Here is a 21291-nt window from a genome sequence, read left to right as displayed (position 1 = left end):
TGCTGGGAACAAATAATAGAAAAGTACATCTTTAGGCTTAAACCAGTATTTTGAGGGTATTTTTGCTTCATTATCCACAGTGAAAGCTATATGCTGCTCTAGCTTCATTATTCAGTTGGATATATAAATCCTTATAAAAAAATCTTTTGATTGAAATGTTATATCCAACTTAGTTGTTCCAACAAGAACCCAGGGTCCTGAAAGTTTGTGATTTCATTGCAGACTCTACTTAGTCTAGTCTATATTCTTTTCAAGGCTTTTCAGGGGTCTAATATTTTTACTTATTACTGGTTTTGTAGTATTTTGTCATGGCTTGAAATTCACAATATAGTAGGTGCTGAGAGATATTTGGCAGAAGGTCATTTCATCAATTATTTCATGGCTTCTTTTGGGTCTTACTGAGTTAAAGCTGGGGTCCTACTTGAGGGAAATCAACTTCTATCTTCTTGCTTAGACAAAGGGGGAACCAAAAAGTGAAAAAAGAAAAAGAAGAAAAATAATCTTATATTGCCAGAAATATTATCGGACCAAGCAGTGTGCCAAATGAGGCATTTCGTATCATCTATACTTGTAGGATGATTTTTCTTGTTCTAAACATCAATTACAGTAGTATAGGTCTCTAATGGTATCATGTGAAGTAATAGATTGGTTTGGCTTGGCTCGAGAAATTCTTGATTAAATGGACCACATGGTATAAATCATTGGGCATTAGTGTTAATAAATCCTTCTGTGCAGTTTTTGTCTTAAAGAATCTAATTACTATTTGATCACATCTTGTGTTGGGTTTTGTATCCACTGCAATGTCATGTGATCACTGAAGTTGGAATTTACATTTTTTTTGGTTCATCGGAGGCCGTAGTTTGGAGAGGGGGGAGTTTGCCTATGGCAAAACTTGAACCCTTGAACCCTTGACCTCCTACTGAGGTGTAGGGATTCTGGGAACTGAGCTAGCCCCAGTTAAAATTTACATTTTAATTATAAAAATTTACAGTTAAACTGGATGGTGAATTTTTGCCTTCAGTTTGGTTTCAGGTAAATCTCTGCCACATGTAGTTTGTTGGTATAAAAACCTGGAAACAAATTTTTGGTGGTTGAGTAGCATGTTCTTTTTTCTTTGAATTGAGTTGACAGAGTTGGCCCTTCACATGTTTGCCTAGAGGGCTTAGAAGTAGATTACACATTTCCATCTTAAAAAAAGTGGGGATAATTTTTTGCTGGCATTGTAATGCTTTCATACCAGGAAAGGGGGGGAAAGATTAATGCACCTCTGATTTTTTCGAACCTTTTCTAGAAAGGGGTTGTTGCATATATGAAGTTTCTTATAGTCTAAATGTTGGATTTTTAAAAGTTATTTATTTTGCTATGTGCATCACAAAATAGTGTTATCTTCTCCCTCTGATTTGGTCATTTTTCTTCTTTATCAGCACATTAAGGTCTTGCACTGAAGAAAATTTTTTAGCCCTAGCTTTTAATTTCACTGAGGGTTTTAAACATTGTGATAGTTCATACTTGTAACAAGAACAAATAAGTAATAACAATAAATGGACAAATGGAAATTATGTGATTAATTCCCCACCATGGCATTTGTTGTTGTTGGACTATGTTACTAAGGATGTAGATTATTATCTTTCTTTTCAAGGAGAGTTGAGTAATGATAATTTTAGCTTGTGTGTGAAGTTTTATAACCCTTGTGAGGGTGCATCCATTGTTCAATTTACTCTTCTTCTTAGGATAACATGGCCTGAGGTAAGGCATTAGTATATAGAATATAATTGAAAACAGTAATATCTTTACCAATGAATGAACTACAATTAACTATTTCCCCTCCATTTCACAGTTATATGGCGAAAGAACTTGTTAGACCTCGCATCAAAGAAGAGAATATGGAAATTTCATCAGTTCCACCTGGTTTTGAGTCATTTACATCCTTCACTCGAAAGAGGGTAGAAAATAAAAAAATGGCTACTTGCTCGACCTCTGGAAGTTCTTCTGAACCATGGACAGTCCAGATGGAAACTGAGTACAACTCTAGAGAAGATGCAAAGATTACAAGGTCCCTTAGGCCTAGACTACGGAAAAATTCCAGTCAATATGACGACAATTATGGCCATGAGTCCGACTCTGAACAGGTTGATTTGCTTACCCTTTTGCCCCCTCTCTCTTTTGGTTCTTTTTTATGCTTATTATTTTAAAAAGATCTCTACTTAGTTATATCCTGTAGTGTCTTACATTGTATCCTTACACTCTATTTGTTTGGGTGGAAAACGTTTTCCAGAAATTGTTTTTTGCATTTTCTGGTGTTTGGTACGTTGGAAAACAAAAGTAAATGGAAAACATTTTCCATGGTCAATGGAAAACAAACTATTTGGGCAGAAAATATTTTTCACTTTTAAAAGGCTGAAAACGTTTTCTGAACCAAAGTTTCACCCATGCCACCACATTACTGGCAGCACTGCCATATCCTCCACCATACCACCCCGGCCACAACTACCATCACCGTTGTTGCCTCCACCACACCACCACCACCACCACCACCACCACTATCACCTCCACCCCATCACTACCACCACCACTACCACTGCTGTTGCCTCCATCTCCACCTCCACCTCCACCTCCACCTCCACCTCTACCCCACCGTTGCCACTACTACCACTACTAATGCAACTATTAGTACATTAGTTTCAAGAATGTAACCAAACATAGGAAATCATTTTTTATAGAAAATATTTTCGGGCAAAAGTTTTTTGTAGAAAATGTTTTCCGTTGAAAAAAGTTTTCCACCGAAACAAACGGAGCATTAATTTGCATTTGTAGAATCTCTCTTAGACCCTTCCTTCCAAAAGGGTTGTTCATGGGTGTATAGAGTGTGGTACCTGTAATTTAAGAAAATACAAAGCTTGGGTGATGATTATGATATCATCACCCCCTAAGGCACTGATTGAGGAATCACAATCAATCAATCAATCAATCACAATCTAATCTAAATAAGGAAATAAGGAAATATTCTAACATTCCTCAAGCTGGTGCGAAGATATCTCGTATGCTCAGCTTGCCTAGAATGTCATGAAATGGTTTACTCCCAACTCCTTTGGTGAGGATGTCTGCAAGTTGTTTGCCTGACTTCACAAAATGAGTACATATCATGCTGCTTGTGAGTTTTTCCTTGATGAAGTGACGATCAATCTCAACATGCTTTGTCCTGTCATGTTGAACAGGATTGTGAGCTATGTTGATGACAGCCTTATTATCACAATATAGCCGCATAGAGTTTGCCTGGTCCATCCCCAGATCACTGAACAACAATCTGATCCACAAGAGTTCACATACACCTTGTGCTATAGCTCTAAACTCATCTTCTGCACTCGATCTAACCATCACATTCTGTTTCTTACTCCTCCAAATACCAAGATTGCCGCCCAAAAGGTACAATATCCTGATGTAAATTTTTTATCAGCTATTGACCCTGACCAATCAGCATCTGTATAGGCTTCCACTCTGAGGTGATCATGTTTGGAAAAGTAAAGACCCTTTCCAGGAGAAGATTTCAAGTATCTCAAAATTCTCATAACAGCCTCTAAGTGAATTTGATGAGGAGCATGCATAAACTGGCTAACCATACTGACAACAATAGCAATATCAGGACGAGAGTGAGATAAGTAAATGAGCTTACCCACTAGTTGCTGATAACTCCCCCTATCTGTAAGTTTCTGAAGAATTGTATATTCAATTATTGCAATTTACAAAGAGTTCATCAGTTTATATAACCCTAAATCTATGACTAAAAAAAGAAATACAAGCTAATTCCTATTTACACAATTATGCTATATATACACAACATGCTATATATATACACAATATATTCTCACACCCCTGCTCAAACTCAAGGTGTTTTAACAGAAAACACTGAGAATTTGCTATGAAGAAATTGAGACCGAGAGCGGTAGTGTGAGTCTTGGTGAAGAAGTCCGCAAGTTGCAAAGCTAAGGAGACGAAAGGAAGCGAGATAGAGCTAGACTGCAGATGCTGGCGGACAAAGTGACAATCAATCTCAATGTGTTTCGTCCGTTCATGGTAGATAGTATTGTGGGCAATCTGAGTAGCACTACGGTTGTCACAATAGAGAGAGGTCAAAGAAGACTGAGGGACACCCAAATCAGAGAGAAGACAACGAAGCCAAACAATCTCAGCAATAGCATGAGTCATAGCACAATATTCAGCTTCAGCAGTAGAGCGAGCAACAACAGTTTGTTTCTTGCTTTTTCAAGAAATCAAGGAATCGCCAAAAAATATACAAAAACCAGAAGTGGACTTGCGATCATTAACATCACCAGCCCAATCGGAATCATTATAGGCTACCAAGTCTAAAGAGGAAGTAGAGGACAACAGTAAGCCTTGAAAGATGGTTACCCCGGAGATAGTGAAGAATGCAAACCAAAGCAGCCCGATGGGTAGAGCGAAGAGTAGAAACGAACTGACTAACCACATGAACAGCATAAGCAAGATCAAGGCGAGTGACAGTCAAATAAACTAAACAACCCACAAGCTCGCGATAGAAAGTGGGATCATCCAGAGGGACACCATCAGTAGAGTTGAGCTTCACATTAAGCTTAATAGGGGTATCAGAAACCTTAGTATTAGTAAGACCGGCACGGTGAATAACCTCATTAGCATACTTGGCCTGAGACAGAAAATAGCCCTTTGGAGAAGAGGCAACCTCAATACCAAGAAAATACTACAATGTACCTAGATCCTTCATTTCAAAGGTGCGGAAAAGATGTTGCTTGACCTCAGAGATAGCAGAAGAGTCAGAACCAGTGATGATCATATCATTCACATAGAGTAGGAGAGCAATAAAACTAGCTGAGGTATGTCTCAGAAACAAAGTAGAGTCAGAAGTAGAAGGATGAAACCCAAGTTCGGTAACAGTAGTCTGAAATACCAAGCATGAGGAGACTGCTTCAAACCATATAGAGTACGCTGAAGATGACAAACTTGCCCAAAGGAGTGGAGAAGACCAGGGAGAGAACGCATGTAAACCTCCTCAGTGAGATGACCGTTAAGAAAAGCATTCTTAACGTCCATCTAATAGAGAGGCCAATGTCGAATAGCAGCAACAGAAATCAAGGTACGAACAGTAGTCATTTTGGCAACAAAGACAAATGTCTCCTCATGATCAATACCATACTTCTGCGAGAAACCCTTGGCAACTATGCGAGCTTTGTAGCGCTCGAGAGACCCATCAGAATGAGTCTTGACTTTATAGACCCATTTGCAACCAATCAGATTCTTGCTAGCATGCAAAGGAACCAATTCCCAAGTATTAGTCTTCTGCAAGCCAACAACTCATCCTCCATAGCTTGAACCCAATGAGGATCCTGACAGGCCTCCGTGTAAGATTGAGGTTCTGAAAAAGAATGAATAACAGACAAAAAAGTACGATAGGAAGTAGAAAAACATGTATTAGACCAACTCAACCTGTTTGGAGGACGACGTGCACAAGGAGGATATCGGTGTGCGGCAGGATTGGAGTCATCAGAAGCAAAAAGAGCTGCAGCAGGAGTAGAAAGAATTAGTGGTGAGGGAGCCTTGCAACGAGAATAGACCAACAACGGAGGGGAAGAAGCCGAAGGAGGAGAAGGAGCCATGGGTGATGCAGACGGAGAAGGAGGAATGACCTCAAGAAGAATAGTAGAGATGTACTCATCAGATGGGACCTCAGAAGGAAATAGGTCAAGGTGAAGCAAATCCTCTTTGGAAACAGGAGCAGTGAGAGGGGAAAGCTGAAAGTAAGACAGACGTTCGAGAAAGGCAACATGACAGGAGACATAAAGGCGACGAGCGACAGAGTCATAACAGCGGTAGCCTTTCTGAGTAATATTGTAACCCAAAAAGACACACAAGCAGACCCAACGACACGCAAGAGGGAATAATTAGGAGGTTGGGAATATAGAGCCTTATAAAGGGATTGACTGGAGAGTAGGGGAGTCGGCATGCGATTAAGGAGGAAAGTAGTGGTAAGAACTGCCTCACCCCAGAATGGTATTGGAACAGAGGCAGAGAGAATGAGAGATTGAGCTGTCTCAAGGAGATGACAGTGTTTACGCTTAGCACGACCATTTTGGATAGGGGTATCAGTACATGAGGTTTGGTGATTGGTGCCCAATGTAGCCAAATACTCACAGAATTCAGTTTTAAAGTATTTCCTTCCCAAGTCAGACCGGAGTATTTTAATTGTGGCCCCAAATTGTGTGATGATCATAGATTGAAAGGTACGATATATCTGGTAGAAGTCAGATTTATGAGCCATAAGATAAATCCAGGTATAGCGGGTACAATCATCAACAAAGGACACATAGTACGCAGAACTCCCTTTAGTGAGAACAGGAGAAGGTCCCCAGGCATCGGTATGTACAAGAGAAAAAGGGGAAGCAAAAATAGAAGTACTATTATTAAAAAGTAAAGATGTCATTTTAGCAAGTTTACATCATCAACACTCGTTAATTTGATTAGGAGAAACTTTACCTAACAATCCTGACTGAGCTAACGACCGCAAGCGGTCAACAGAAAAATGACCTAAGTGAGAATGTCATAAATAAAACTGACTTGACTGAGAATCTAACTGAAAAGATGAAAGTGCAACGGGGGGAGGTAGACAAAGGAAGATGCAGGCTTTCCACCACATAGAGATCTCCAACTCTACGGCCGGTCCTAATTTGTTTCTTGGACACCCGATCCTACACACAGCAGACAAAAGAAGAAAAAATAATGTCAAAACTAGAAGCATCAAGCTGACTAATAGAAAGCAAGCTAACAGACAGTTGAGGAACATAAAGAACAGAGGGAATAGTAATAGCAGATATGGCAGAGAATAAGACAGACCCAATAGATATGACAGACATACCAGACATATTAGCAATATTAATAGTAATAGGAAAGGGAGGGGGGATACAGTTTAGGAGTAAGGAAATATGAGGAGTCATATGATGAGAGGCATCAGAATCAAAAAGCCAGACAAAGGAAAGAATACCTGAAGAGGACCTAAGCAAAACCTGAATGAAGAGAGGTGAGAGCAGAGGCAGATGAAGATGATTGAGAGGTGGACTAGAGATGCTGAAGTTGGGCAATCTGGGCACTCAAAGAAGCCAAGTCAGGATCAAAAGCCGGAGCAGATGCAGTATAAGCAGCAGGAGGGCGAAAAGTACTTGAAGCAGGACCTCGAAACTATGGCTGAGACGGTTGAGAAGACTGAGCAGACGCCTTTCTTGGGATAATTGTACTTCCAATGGCCTTTTTGATGGCAAAAAACACACTCATCAGAGGCTAGTGGCCCCTTCTTGGGCTTTGCAGTGGCCTGAAGCTGATGAGGGTGGTTCGACAGCAGAGGAAGCTGAGTAGGAGCCAAGAAGACAGATGGAGACAGAGTCTGACTGGTCGTCTTAAGACGGGTTTCCTCAGAGAGGAGCTCACAAACAATAGTATCTACAGTGGAGAGAGGAGACGATGAAGGATGCCACCACGGATAGCCTCATACTGAGGAGAAAGAGTTGTTAAGAACTGCACTGTTAGAATTTACCATAAACCTACCACCACTACCACCTCACCTACTCCACTAAACCTAACCCACTACACCACTACCACCTCCACTTCACCTACACCACTACCACCTCCACTTCACCTACTACACCTACATCTCCTATATAAGGAGCCTCTCACATTTGTACTATAAACATCAATCAGAAATCAATCAATAACAATCAATAATATATAAATTCTTACATGGTATCAGCGCCAGGTTAAAGATCTTAGTGTTCTTCGCCTTCCGGCGGGCGGCAACCTTGCCTTGACCGCCCGCCGGGTCTCAACCAATTCAAACCTCTCTCTGTTTTCAAATCTTTGCTTTTACACATAGTTTCCTCTTCAACTCGAAATCACCAAAATCCTTCCCAGAAACTTCCGGATCTGACGATTCTGGAGCAACGTCCTCCTTTTCCAGCTTTCCTCCGGTGATCTTCGATGCTTCGTCGTCAGGAATCTCTCGGCTGAATGAGATTCGAGGACTCAACCAACCGTACGAAGGATAAGTAGGCGGAAGTTCCAGAAAATTATCCGGCGACATTCCAATCTTGTTCACGCAAGCTGAAGCCATCTCCGGCGATGATGCAACAACAAATACAAATTTTCCTCTAATTAAGATCTACGCTATCAGAATCTGGACTGTAATAGTTATTTCCCACCTGGTTTGTCACTGCCTTTGCCATGCGACGGAACTCCTTCTTCATAACAGACTTGTGGAGTAAAGTGGATGGTTTGGCCTGCTTCTTGGTCTTCGTTGTTGCAAGCAACACAGATTGCTCTCTTTCTCTCTCTTTCTCTCTCTCTCGTTTTTTGTTTTTAAACCCATTTTTACTTTTCTTCTTTTATTTCTTTATTTTTTTTTTCTTTTCATCCCTTTTACAGCGCACATGCTTTCCATTAATAAATTATTATTCTTATTATTATTAAAAAAAAAAAAAAAAAAAAAAAAAACAACAGAACAAGTCTCCAACCCATACTTTTTTCTTTTTTCCTTCTTTCCACACACTCTTGTTCCCCACTCGACTTTCTTTTTCTTTTTTTTATATATTTATTTTACTCCATCTTTTGACAAGCACAAGCCCACGACACACAAAGCACACCCATCATCTCCCCTTTCCTTTCTATTTTTTATTACTTTCCCTTACTTTTCCAAAAAAAAAAATAAATAAATAAATAAAAAAAAATAAAAATAAAAATAAAAAATTCATCATTCCACAAACTCATTTTATTCACGTCGGGGCTCATTCCGATCCCCATTTTACATCAAAAAAAAAAAAAAAAAAACAAACAAACAAACACACCAACACCAACACAAAAACAACAAAACAACCACACCCACAGTGGGATTTTTTTCTTCTCTACTCTGCCGCCGGTCTCTTTTTCTTGCCTCCGTCTTGGACGGCCCTTGACGGTGTTGCCTCCGTGCTTCCTAGACCACCAAGCAAGTTGCCTCCTCCCTGCTCCTCCACTACAGCATATGGTGGCCCTCCAAATCGGAACATCACGGTGGCCTTCCGCTTCAGCTCCTTGTTTTCTGCCCTCAGCACACTTATCTCTGCTCGCGCATCCTTATACATGCGTTGGAGCAGAGCCAGCTGGGAGTTTAACTGTTGCACTTCATTTGTCCTACTCTGCAGCCGGTTCGACAAGTTTGTGACCGCCGTCATGGTTTCCACGCATGACTTCAGAGTATACTGATTAGCCTCAATATCAGTTTGCACCGCCATTTTTTGCTCCACCGACCGCATCGGAAAGTTCAATGGAGCAAAACCAGAGGTGTTTGGTTGCGGTTCACTGGCCACCGCACCAGTTATTTCTCTTGTGGGCTCGTTCAGTTCTGGAAAGAGCGTGAGCAGGTTCTGGGTAGCTGGACGGGAAGAAGAGGCCATGTTTTTGGGTTGCTAAGTGTTTCAGAGAAGGGTTGGTTTCCGGGTGTTTCAAGATTTGCAGAGACAAGCTCTCCGAGCGTTCAGAGGTTTCAGACTAGTATGCACAGCCTTCGCCTCAACCTTGTTTTAAATAGCCAAGGCCAGCCACGCGCATCGCGCGCCTCTTGACGCCCGACAAACTGGCACGCCTTTTCATGGCACATCTTTTGATAAAGTGGGCACGCCTTTTGATGGCACGCCTTTTGAAAAATTGGGCGCACCTTTTGAGGGTGCGATTTTTTAAGGGGTCCGACAAGACTCTGTAAACTGTCCCGACATTGATTCCGGTTAGCTCCTTTATGGGTCCGACAAGACTCTGTAAACTGTCCCGACATAGATTCCGGTTAGTTTCTACAAGGGTCCGACAAGACTCTGTAAACTGTCCCGACATAGATTCCGGTTAGTTTCTACAAGGGTCCGACAAGACTCCGTAAACTGTCTTCTACAACGGTCCGACATGACCCTATAAACTGTCTTCTACAACGGTCCGACATGACCCCATAAACTGTCTTCTACAACGGTCCGACATGACCCTATAAACTGTCTTCTACAACGGTCCGACATGACCCCATAAACTGTCTTCTACATCGGTCTGACACCACCATCCAGTGTCCTCTACACCGTTATGACACCCCCATATAGTGTCCTCTACAACGTTATGACACCACCTTTCAGTGTCTTCACCAATGGTCTGACACGACCATACAGTGTCTCCTATCCTTTTTTATTTTTATGTATTTTTCTTGTTTTGTTCCTCTCTTCAAACTCAAGTTGGTTAGTTTCTATCCTCCTTGAGTTTGCGGGGGGCTGTTAGAATTTACCATAAACCTACCACCACTACCACCTCACCTACTCCACTAAACCTAACCCACTACACCACTACCACCTCCACTTCACCTACACCACTACCACCTCCACTTCACCTACTACACCTATATCTCCTATATAAGGAGCCTCTCACATTTGTACTATAAACATCAATCAGAAATCAATCAATAACAATCAATAATAGCCTCTCACATTTGTACTATAAACATCAATCAGAAATCAATCAATAACAATCAATAATATATAAATTCTTACATGCACTAAATGACCTTGCTCCCGAAACTCAACATAAGCATCTAGTGCCTTGAGGCTAGATGGTTCCATGAGAGCCAACTAATCCCAGAGACTGGTCATCTCAATGTAGAAGTCCTGAATAGATTTGTCTTGCTGACGAGCACTCTGAATAGCGGACTTTAACTCATACCGTTTGGCAAAGTTGGATTATTGATAAACGACAAATAAGTAGGTCCACACCTCTTTGGTAGTAATATATTTGGAGAACATCATTCCAATGCGATCTTCCACAGAATTATGAAACCAAGTCAGAATTTGGGTATTGTCACAATCCCAAGTGTCATAAGCAACCAGATAATTGTCCTGTTTTGGATTCGAAGGACGAGGTATAGAACCAGACACATAACCCCATTTTTTTCGACCAAGAAGAAAATTCTTCATAACAGTGGACCAATAGCTATAGTTGGCACCAGTGAGCCTGCAGTTGATAGCCTAAATTTTATCCTCAGACATGATGAGACTAAGAAACTTTGGGGTTAGAGTATAATTTCTAGAGAACCTTGGGGTCAAAGAATAATAACCAGAACAATCCTTATCAATATAAACAGCCAGTAATAGAGACGACATCGACGCTAATGCGAATCGATCACGAAGTTACTGAGAGAGAGAGATATATAGTGGTTGCAAAGGAGAGAAACGACGACGCAAGACGAGACGAGACGAGACGAGACGAGATGAAGTAGAGATGGCTGAGGGAGACGACAGTGCTAGGGCTCGCGAGCACATAGACTGATCGCGATGGTTCAAGCGCAATACAAAAAACAAATCAGAGACAACTGAGAAAGATGACGGCGCTAAGGTTACGAACACGACTCTGATATCATGTAAGTTTCTGAAGAATATTGTATATTCAATTGTTGCAATTTACAAAGAGTTCATCAGTTTATATAGCCCTAAATCTATGATTGAAAAAGGAAATACTGAAAAAGGAAATACAAGCTAATTCCTATTTACACAATCATGCCATATATACACAACATGCCATATATATATATATACAATATATTCTCACACTATCAACAGCTGCTCCTTTTCCATCATCACCAAGTTTCTGATTAGGTTCTAGTGGGGTATCACAAGCCTTACATCTAAGCATCCCTGTTTTCTTCAAAAGGTCAAGACCTTTGTGAGATGAAAATCCCATCCTTGGAGCGAGCAACTTCGATTCCCAAAAAATACTTCAAGTTCCCCAAGTCTTTGATTTCAAATTCACTAGCTAAATATTTCTTCAATAGGGGTATTTCCTCACTATCATTGCCTGTAAGCACTATGTCATCCACATGAACAATAAGAGCTATAGTCTTACCACTTGAGGAATGTTTTACAAACAAAGTGTGATCTGCTTGACTCTGTTTGAAATCATATTTAAGTGTAGCCTGAGTGAATCTGTCAAACCAAGCCCTTGGAGATTGTTTGAGATCATATAACGACTTCCAAAGCCTGCATACTTTACCTTCTGTCTGATGATCCTCAAAACCAGGAGGAATGTCCATATATACCTCTTCTTCTAGATCACCATGTAAGAAAGCATTTTTTACATCGAACTAATGAAGTGGCCAATCTAAATTAGCTGTTAGAAAAAGAAGTATTCCGACTGAATTCATCTTAGTCACTGGTGCAAAAATCTCCTGATAATCTACTCCATAAGTCTGAGTAAAGCCTTTTGCCACAATTCGAGCCTTGTAACGCTCAATGGAATCATCTGCTTTATGCTTCACAATATACACCCATTTGCATCCCACCGGTCGTTTGCCCTTAGATAACTCAGTTAATTCCCAAGCGCTATTCTTGCGAATGCTTTCATTTCCTCAATCATGGTAAGTTTCCATTCAGAGGTAGCGAGAGCATCCTTAAAATGGTTAGGAATATTAACAGAGGAAATGTTTGACACAAAGACTCTATACGAGGAAGACAGAGGAGAGTAGGATACAAAGTTTGAGATAGGATGTTGAGTACAAGATCTCACACCCTTTCTCTTGACAATAGGACTATCAAGATTAGTAGTGTCAGGAATAGCAATATCAGTAGACTCAAGAGAAACAAGAGGTTCAAAGCTACCTAGACTCTTATCAGAAGCAGGAGATAGCAGTGGGTGAGCAGAAGTGGTCTTTTGTATCCAAATAACTTTCTGTCTGTCGTTGTCCCTGACATAAACTTGCCCTTCCTTGTCTTTGGTGGCATTGGATTCTATAATCCCAGTAATAGGTGGTGTAGAACAACTAGTTCCACCATAGGAGCAGCAGGGATAATATGAATCTCTTCACACCAAGGCACGCTCTGAAGTGATGACTATGACACCGGAGAAGACAAGAAATAGGACTGGGACTCAAAGAAGGTGACATCCATAGACACAAACCACTTACCAGAAGGAGGGTGATAACATTTATACCCCCTTTTGAGTAGGCTAGTATCCGAGAAAAACACACATGAGAGAGCGAGGGTCCAACTTACCACGAGTGGGAGAATGATTGTGGACAAAACACACACAACCAAATATTTTAGGGGGAATGAAAAACAAACTCTAAACCGAGAAGGACTTGAAGTGGAGCTTGTTTTTGCAAAACTTGGGTAGGAAGACGATTAATGAGATAGGCTGCGGTGAGAACGGCCTCGCCCCAGTAGGACCGAGGCACACTTATAAAAAAACACATGTAGCGAGCCATATCAAGAAGGTGATGATTCTTGCACTCTGCAACCCCATTTTGTTGAGGGGTATTGGTTCAAGATGTCTGATATATAATGCCATGAGTGGAAAAATAGCTCTCTAACCCTGAATTGATGTATTCACCCCCATTATTAGAATGCAAGATTTTGACAATTGCCCCAAACTGAGTACAAATCATTTACTGAAAATTTTGAAACACAAAGAAAATTTCACTTTTTTCTTTCATGAGATACACTCAAGTAATATGAGAAAAACCATTGATAAAGGTAACAAACCATCTATGGCATTTTAAGGACATAACACGAGATGGACCCCATACATCAGAATGTGTTAAAGAAAAATGAGCTAAACTTTTGTTAAGACTTGGAGCAAAAGAAGCTCGGTGTTGTTTGCCAAGTTGACAAGACTCACAAAGAAACTCAGACACACTATTGTTTGTAAAAATAGATGGAAATAAATGCCTAAGTAAATGAAAAGAAGGATGCCCAAGGCGCCAATGCCACAGCCATAAATCCTCCTTGGTGGTTGGGAACTGGATGGAATGATGAATAAGCTTGTTTGGCTGATCCAAGAAATAGAGACCATTTTTTGCACTACCACTGCCAATCGTCCTCCTTGTGTCAAGGTCTTGAAAAAGACAGTGATCAGGAAAAAAATGCTACACTGCAATTCAAATCCTTAGTAATACTACTCAAGGATAGAAGATTAACAGAAAAATTGAGAACGTAGAGCACTGAAGATAGAGGTAAGGTAGGAGTGACATGAATTAAACCTTTCCCAGAGATAGAAGAAACAGTACCATCTGCAATCCTAACTTTGTCTTGACCTGAAGAGGGCTTACATGCTGAGAAAAGGTCAGAAGACCCAGACATATGATCTGAGGCACCAAAATCAATAATCCATGACAAAGACTTGTGAGAAAGAAAAACACTACGAGAAGAGGCTAAGTTACCTGAGCGTACAAATGATGAGGAAGATGCACTGGGAGCAGTAGAAGACCGGCGGGCCAGCAAACGATGCAGAACATCCTCAAGTTTAGGAGAAGTCATGCTAGATAAACTATCAGAAATCGGGCCAATTGAAGCGGAAGTAGAATCAAGGGTGTCAACAACACTAGACTGATGAGCCCGTGGATTAGAGCCACGTCCTCTAGATTGGCCTGATCGATCGCCTCTAGTACCAGACCGATCACCACGACTCCTTGATAGAGCCCCATGAAGCTTCTAACATGTCTCACGAGTATGCCGCGACTTGTGACAGTAATCACAGAACACTGGGCTTGTTTGGTTTGTATTTGAGAAACATGTTTTGAGATAAAAAGTACGAAAATTTGTTTGGTTTGGTTTTTTTTCAAAAGATGTTTTGAAAAATTATTTTGAAAGAGAGTTTTGGAAAAAGTGATTGATTTGATGTGTATGAGAGAGAGATTTGTTTGGAAAACTTGTAAACCAAACAAGTTTTGGAAAAAAAATTTGGGAAAATTTGTTTGGTTTGATTACTTTTGAAAACTTATTTGTAGAGAATTTTTCCCAAATTTTTTTGAGAAACACAAACCAAACAAGGCCAGTATCCTTCCTTGGAGGATGGGAAAGAGGCAGTGACAAACCAGTGCCATCTTGAGAAGGAGCAGAAAGTAATGTTGGACGGTCTCTAATAGCTGGTGGTAACATAGCAGAACGATAGCTTTCTTCATTCTGTACATATGCAAAGGCCTCTTGAAGAGATGGAAGGACATCAATGCCAAAAATACGACTCCGGACCGGATCAAACTCCACATTAAGGCCTTTCAAAAACTTGAAGACCCTCTCTTGTGCAAATAATTTCTGGTAACCAATTGAGTCAACTGTATAGACAGGCTTGTAATCCAGGAGATGATCTAGGCTTTTCCAACCATTAGTCAGAAAGGTGTAATACTGAAGAACTGTTTGCTCCCCCTGTACTGAGCGCTCAATAGACTGACGTAGCTCAAAAGACTGAGAAAAATTCCCTTGTCCCTTTTCGAGAATATGTAGCAGCGACTGCTTCCCAAATATGCTGGGCAGTATCCATGGATAAGTAGCATTCATCAATCTCAGGAACCATGAAATGAATGAGCTACCCCATGATTAAAGAATTGGTAATCTCCCATTGGTCATAGCCATGATCTGTAATACTTGGTACTTGAACTCTCCCATTAACATATCTCATCTTCCCCCTACTCTTCAGAAAAAGTGTTAGACATTGAGACCATGAAAGGTAATTCTGACCATTAAACAGAGCGGTGGTGATTTTGAGGCTAGGGTTCAGGTTCTCAGATGTAGTAGTCAAAACTGGACTGGAGTTCTCCCCTTTAGATGGGTGAGAAGTAGTTGTGGATTCACTAGTTAGGTCAGCCTAAGAACTCTACAATTTCAACCCAAAAAACCTTGCACGAATCACAAGAATGGAAAGAGGAATGGAATCGGTTGGAACAAGCAAAATCACATACAAACCACTATGGGAGCATAACAATCAGATTAATGGGTCATCTATGGACCTAAAAAATAAATCAAATATGGGAAAACAAACCTTCAATCAAAACAAGCGTTGAATTGTGTTCCAGAAAGTAGAGGGAAAGAAACTTGGGGCAACAGAAGATGGGCAGCCCTCAAACACTCCTCCACCGGAGCCGAAATATATAAAGAGAGGCTAGGGCAGCCCTTACAAGGGTCGACTAGGCCAGAGAGGCCTTCGGCTGAAGCCGAAATAGCTCTGTAGGACCTTGGTTGGTTCTGACAGAGACTCAGGGACCAACGATGGAAGATGGGTGGTGATAGGCGATGGCTGCTTGGTGGCAACGGTTGTGTGGGTGACGGCTTTTAGGGTTTTGGCTCTGATACCATGTAATTTAAGAGAACACAAAGCTTGGGTGATGATTATGATATCATCACCTTTTATATTAATCAATCAACTGTTACAAAAGGAAGCCATAAGGCATTGATTATGTAGGAATCACAATCAATCAATCAATCACAATTTAATCTAAATAAGGAAATAAGGAAATATTCTAACAGTACCTGCCAACTATGTTACATGGACTCTTCAAAATAAATTAAATACATGTGTCGGACATTCGATACTCGGACAAAGGTATGGGATATGTGTCGGATACTTCTTATATTGTATATAACACTATTATTATATGTACATATTGTTGTATAATTGCTATAAATGTTTTTTTGACACTGTAAATTACATATAACACCATTTTATCTCATATACTTGATTAACATATAAAAATATGACATTTTTTTGCCGAGTTTACATACTCTTAAATTTATGGTTTGATGAGTCCGGCATCTAGATACATACCAACACCCCAAACCCATACCTGAGTCCATGTAATATAGCCTGCCAAGAGGTAAACTTTAAAATACAAATGTTTCACCAAATTTATAGCTAAATTAATTGCAGCAGCTAAATCAATTGCAATTCTGTTTAAAAAAAAAATTTCAGGTGCACGGTGCACCACATCACTGAGCTCAGTGAACCAACTCTCTTCTCAACAAAGTAAACTGAAGGCCTGTTGTCCATTTTGGTTGGCTGACAGGCTGGTGATTGCAAAAATTTTATGGGAGTTTAACCAAATGCAGTCCTAAAAAGATAGTTTGATTTCAGATTTAATGTTTCATGACTTCTTTTTTTGTTTTCCCCCCCTTCTTCTAATACCTTGTACTTGAATATGAATTCTTGGAACAGGTCACTGCAAGATGGGGTCCAGAAGAGGCTTGCAGGCCTGATCTTGAGGAGGTTCCTGTATTTTACCCAAATGAAGAGGTCTATATTTTCACTTGTAATACTTTATTTTTTACCCTTCGAGTTTCATAACTTTTTCATTGCCCTTATTCCTGTTACTTGTCATATTTGGAGTGAGTTTTAAAAATTAAATTAAATTAAATATAGTTTTTTTGTAATATTTACTATTTCCAGGAGTTCAAAGATACTCTATACTATATTGCAAGCATACGCCCTAGAGCAGAAACATATGGAATTTGTCGCATTGTGCCTCCTCCTTCATGGAAACCTCCTTGCCCTCTTAAGGAAAAAAAATATGGGAGAGATCTAAATTTCGTACTCGCATCCAAAGAGTTGACAAACTTCAGAATCGAGATTCAATGAAAAAGATGTTGAAGACACATAATAATAAGAGGAAAAGGAGAAGATGCATGAAAAATAGGGTGGATTATGGTACTGGTACCAAAATTAATTTGAGTTCTGGTGAAGCTGGAATTTGTGAGGCAGAGTGTTTTGGGTTTGAACGTGGTCCTGGGTTCACTCTGGAGACTTTTCAGCAATATGCCGACACTTTTAAGGTGCAATACTTTAGGAAGAATGAAAGTATTGCTGATCCAGGAGGTAACATGACCACATTCCAAGAGCAGTGGGAGCCCTCAGTGGAGAATATTGTTAAAACCTATCACCTACTTCACCCACTTAAACCTACTCCACTAAACCTAACCCACTACACCACTACCACCTCACCTACTCCACTAAACCTAACCCACTACACCACTACCACCTCCACTTCACCTACTCCTTACCTACTACACACTCACCCTCTTCTATATATAGGAATCATGAATCATTGTAATAAAAATCAACATATAACATTATATCAATCAATAATACAATTCTCTATTTCTCTTTATATATTAAATTTCAACATGGTATCAGAGCATATTTAGAACCTAGTATTTTCGCTTCCCGGCGGGCGGCAACCTCACCTTAGCCGCCTGCCGGACCTCAACCTAATCCGCTGGAGTTTCCTACACATACCTTAACTCTTCAATCAAGAGGGGGCGATTGGACAGTGATGGCAGCGAAGCTGAAGCTCATCTTGGCAATCTCAGAAAAGGCGGCGTTTCGGACGGAGGGGACTTCAGTGGTCAAGTCCTCGTAGGCAACCTGAAAAGCCTCGAACCTCTGACCTGAGAGAGCTTGATGGCATTCAGGTGGAGTTGCAAGCTACCGATCCAACTGAGATGGGTCTTGATGTTTTCAAAAACCGTGCCGCCAGCTTCTTCCTTTGTTGAAGTATTCACCCAACTGAATCTCCATCCACCCATCTCCTCTCGCCTTTGGATATCGACTGTCACTTTGTCTTGATATAGATCAAGCCATAGATAAAGCTGTTTCTTGGACCATGGGGCAGAAGGAGTAGGATCCACCGCTCTTCCCATGATGTCCATGTAATCGGACGGTAGAAATGTCTCCCAAACTCCATCCGATTCAGCCGCCGACCTCAACAACGACGCCACCAGAGAAAGCCTGCACGCATCCCCAGGGCTCGTCAGCGACAACACATTCGCTATGCATCCCTCCGGCAACAAATCAATCATAGCTCCTCCTCGTCCGTCATTGCTCACCATCATCATCTCTCTCTTTGCCGGTGCCGGTTCCGGCGGCGGAGCCTTGTTCTTCAACTCTTTCGGCTTCGTCGCACAGTGGCTCAGTGAAACAAGTGGTGTTCCGGCTGAGTCACCAGACGACCATCGACGAGCTCTGAGCTATGGCTTCCTCCTGGGCGTCGAAGGCGGCTCGTCAAGCCGCAATCGTTTCTCGACTCTCCTCTCCGACTTCATCAGCTCAAGCCGCGACCCTTGTCCAGCGCCGCGGCCTTGCTGGCGCTTGCCACATCTCTGCCGACAGACTCCATCGCTACCGTCTTCTTTGATCTGCCGCCGTCGACAGCCTTCCCTACCGCTATTAGTGGTCGTAGTAGGATCTCTGCCATTAATATACCAAATCTCCTCCGTTGAGATTTGTTATAATCTACTCTAGCTTTGTTGAGATCCACACACACACTCTCTCTCTCAATTTTTTTTTACTTTCCAACCCGCCAGGCACATGCTTTTGCCATTAATATATTATTATTATTATTATTATTATTTTTATTTAAAAAAAAAAAAAAAAAAAACACCGACGGGAATTGCCTCTTCCTCATTAATGCATTTTTATTATTATTATTTTTTATTATTCTTATTATTCTTTCCAAACTTTATTCTCATCCACCGCCCAACCTTTATTTTTTTATTATAATTTTATTTTTTATTATCCAGCTTAATTGGTGCCCTTGATGTTCCCCACTCTCACCTTTATTATTTTTATTCATCTTTATCTATTCATCATCCCCATGCTCCAAAAAAACAAAAAAACAAAAAAACAAAAAAACAAAAAACAAAAAAAACAAAAAATTTACAAATTTGCACAACAGTCCATATTTTTATTCATCTCAGGGATCAACCCCGATCACAATTTTACACAAAAAAAAAAAAAAACAACAACAACAACCACAACAAACCACAACACAACACCAAAAGATTTGTTTTCTGTTCTGCAGACGGCCACCCACCGACCTACTCTGCCGCCGGTCTCTTCTTTTTGCCTCCGTCCTGGGCGGTCCTTGACGGTGCTGCCTCTGTGCTTCCTAATCCGCCGAGCACGTTCACTCCTCCCTGCTCCTCCACTGCAGCATATGGCGGCCCTCCAAATCGAAACATCACGGTGGCCTTCCGCTTCAGCTCCTTGTTTTCTGCCTTTAGCACACTTATCTCTGCTCGCGCATCCTTATACATGCGTTGGAGCAGAGCCAGTTGGGCGTTTAACTGCTGCACCTCATTTGTCCTACTCTACAGCCGGTTCGACAAATTTGAAACCGCAGTCATGGTTTCCACACATGACTTCAATGTATACTGATTGGCCTCCACATCCGACTGCACTGCCATTCTTTGCTCCACAGACCGCATAGGAAAGTTCAACGGAGCAAACTCCGGGGCGCTTGGTTGAGGTTCCAGTGCCACCGCACCAGTTATCTCTCTTGTTGACTCGTTGAGGTCGGGAAAGAGAGTGAGCAGCCCACGGGAAGACGAAGCCATTTTCTGGGCAACAGAGTGTTACAGCGTATTACAGAGTTTCTCTCTCAGCAAAACGAAGAATTTTTCAGAGGTTTCTCTCAGTTTTTCTGTCTCAGCTTCTGCCTCAGCCTCAGCCTCAGCCTCCGTCTTGGTTAAATAGCCGAGGCAGCCACGCGTATCGCGCGCCACTTGACGCCAGACAACAAACGGGCGCGCCAGCCAAGGCACTCACGTGCCTCGCCATCATATCTGGCACGCCTTTTTATGGATTGGGCACGCCTTTTTATGGCACGCCTTTTGATAGATTGGGCACACCTTTTGAGGGCGCGACTTTTGAGGGCTCACTATATATATCCATATATATATATATTTGGGCAGCCTATATACACCATCATACAGTGTATTTTTTAAGGGTCCGACAAGACTCTGTAAACTGTCCCGACATTGATTCCGGTTAGCTCCTTCAAGGGTCCGACAAGACTCTGTAAACTGTCCCGACATTGATTCCGGTTAGCTCCTTTATGGGTCCGACAAGACTCAGTAAACTGTCCCGACATTGATTCCGGTTAGCTCCTTCATGGGTCCGACAAGACTCTGTAAACTGTCCCGACATTGATTTCGGTTAGTTTCTACAAGGGTCCAGCAAGACTCCGTAAACTGTCACAACAACTATCACAACATTGTCTGCTACAACGGTCCGATATGACCCCATAAACTGTCTTCTACATCGGTCTGACACAACCATCCAGTGTCCTCTACAACGTTATGACACCACCATACAGTGTCTTCACCATCGGTCTGACACGACCATACAGTGTCTCCTATCCTCTTTTCTTTTATGTATTCGTCTATTTTCTTGTTTTGTTACTCTCTCCAAACTCAAGTTGGCTAGTTCCTATCCCCCTTGAGTTTGCGGGGGGCTGTTAAAACCTATCACCTACTTCACCCACTTAAACCTACTCCACTAAACCTAACCCACTACACCACTACCACCTCACCTACTCCACTAAACCTAACCCACTACACCACTACCACCTCCACTTCACCTACTCCTTACCTACTACACACTCACCCTCTTCTATATATAGGAATCATGAATCATTGTAATAAAAATCAACATATAACATTA

At 41.3% G+C, this 21291-nt stretch overlaps 1 long non-coding RNA gene and 1 pseudogene across 2 annotated transcripts in view; one reads left to right on the top strand and one right to left on the bottom strand.

The window, feature by feature from the left end:
• Positions 1 to 21291, top strand: part of LOC114274011 (putative lysine-specific demethylase JMJ16) — a 43941-nt pseudogene that overhangs the window by 11706 nt on the left and 10944 nt on the right. The window contains exons 2-4 of the transcript XR_014339196.1: positions 1838 to 2129; positions 17008 to 17085; positions 17239 to 17715. The product of XR_014339196.1 is annotated as a putative lysine-specific demethylase JMJ16 (transcript). The remainder of the gene's footprint in view (positions 1 to 1837; positions 2130 to 17007; positions 17086 to 17238; positions 17716 to 21291) is intronic.
• LOC145797100 (uncharacterized) lies at positions 19174 to 21280 on the bottom strand. The gene is made up of 2 exons (XR_014338180.1): positions 21198 to 21280; positions 19174 to 21155 (listed from the first exon to the last, which is right to left on the bottom strand). It is a non-coding gene; the product is annotated as an uncharacterized LOC145797100 (long non-coding RNA).

This window comes from Camellia sinensis, chromosome 8 (assembly GCF_055761805.1).
Source record: "Camellia sinensis isolate YWXY chromosome 8, ASM5576180v1, whole genome shotgun sequence".
NCBI lineage: Eukaryota > Viridiplantae > Streptophyta > Magnoliopsida > Ericales > Theaceae > Camellia > Camellia sinensis.
Note: the sequence above shows the minus strand (reverse complement) of the source record. Positions and strands in the feature narration are given on the sequence as shown.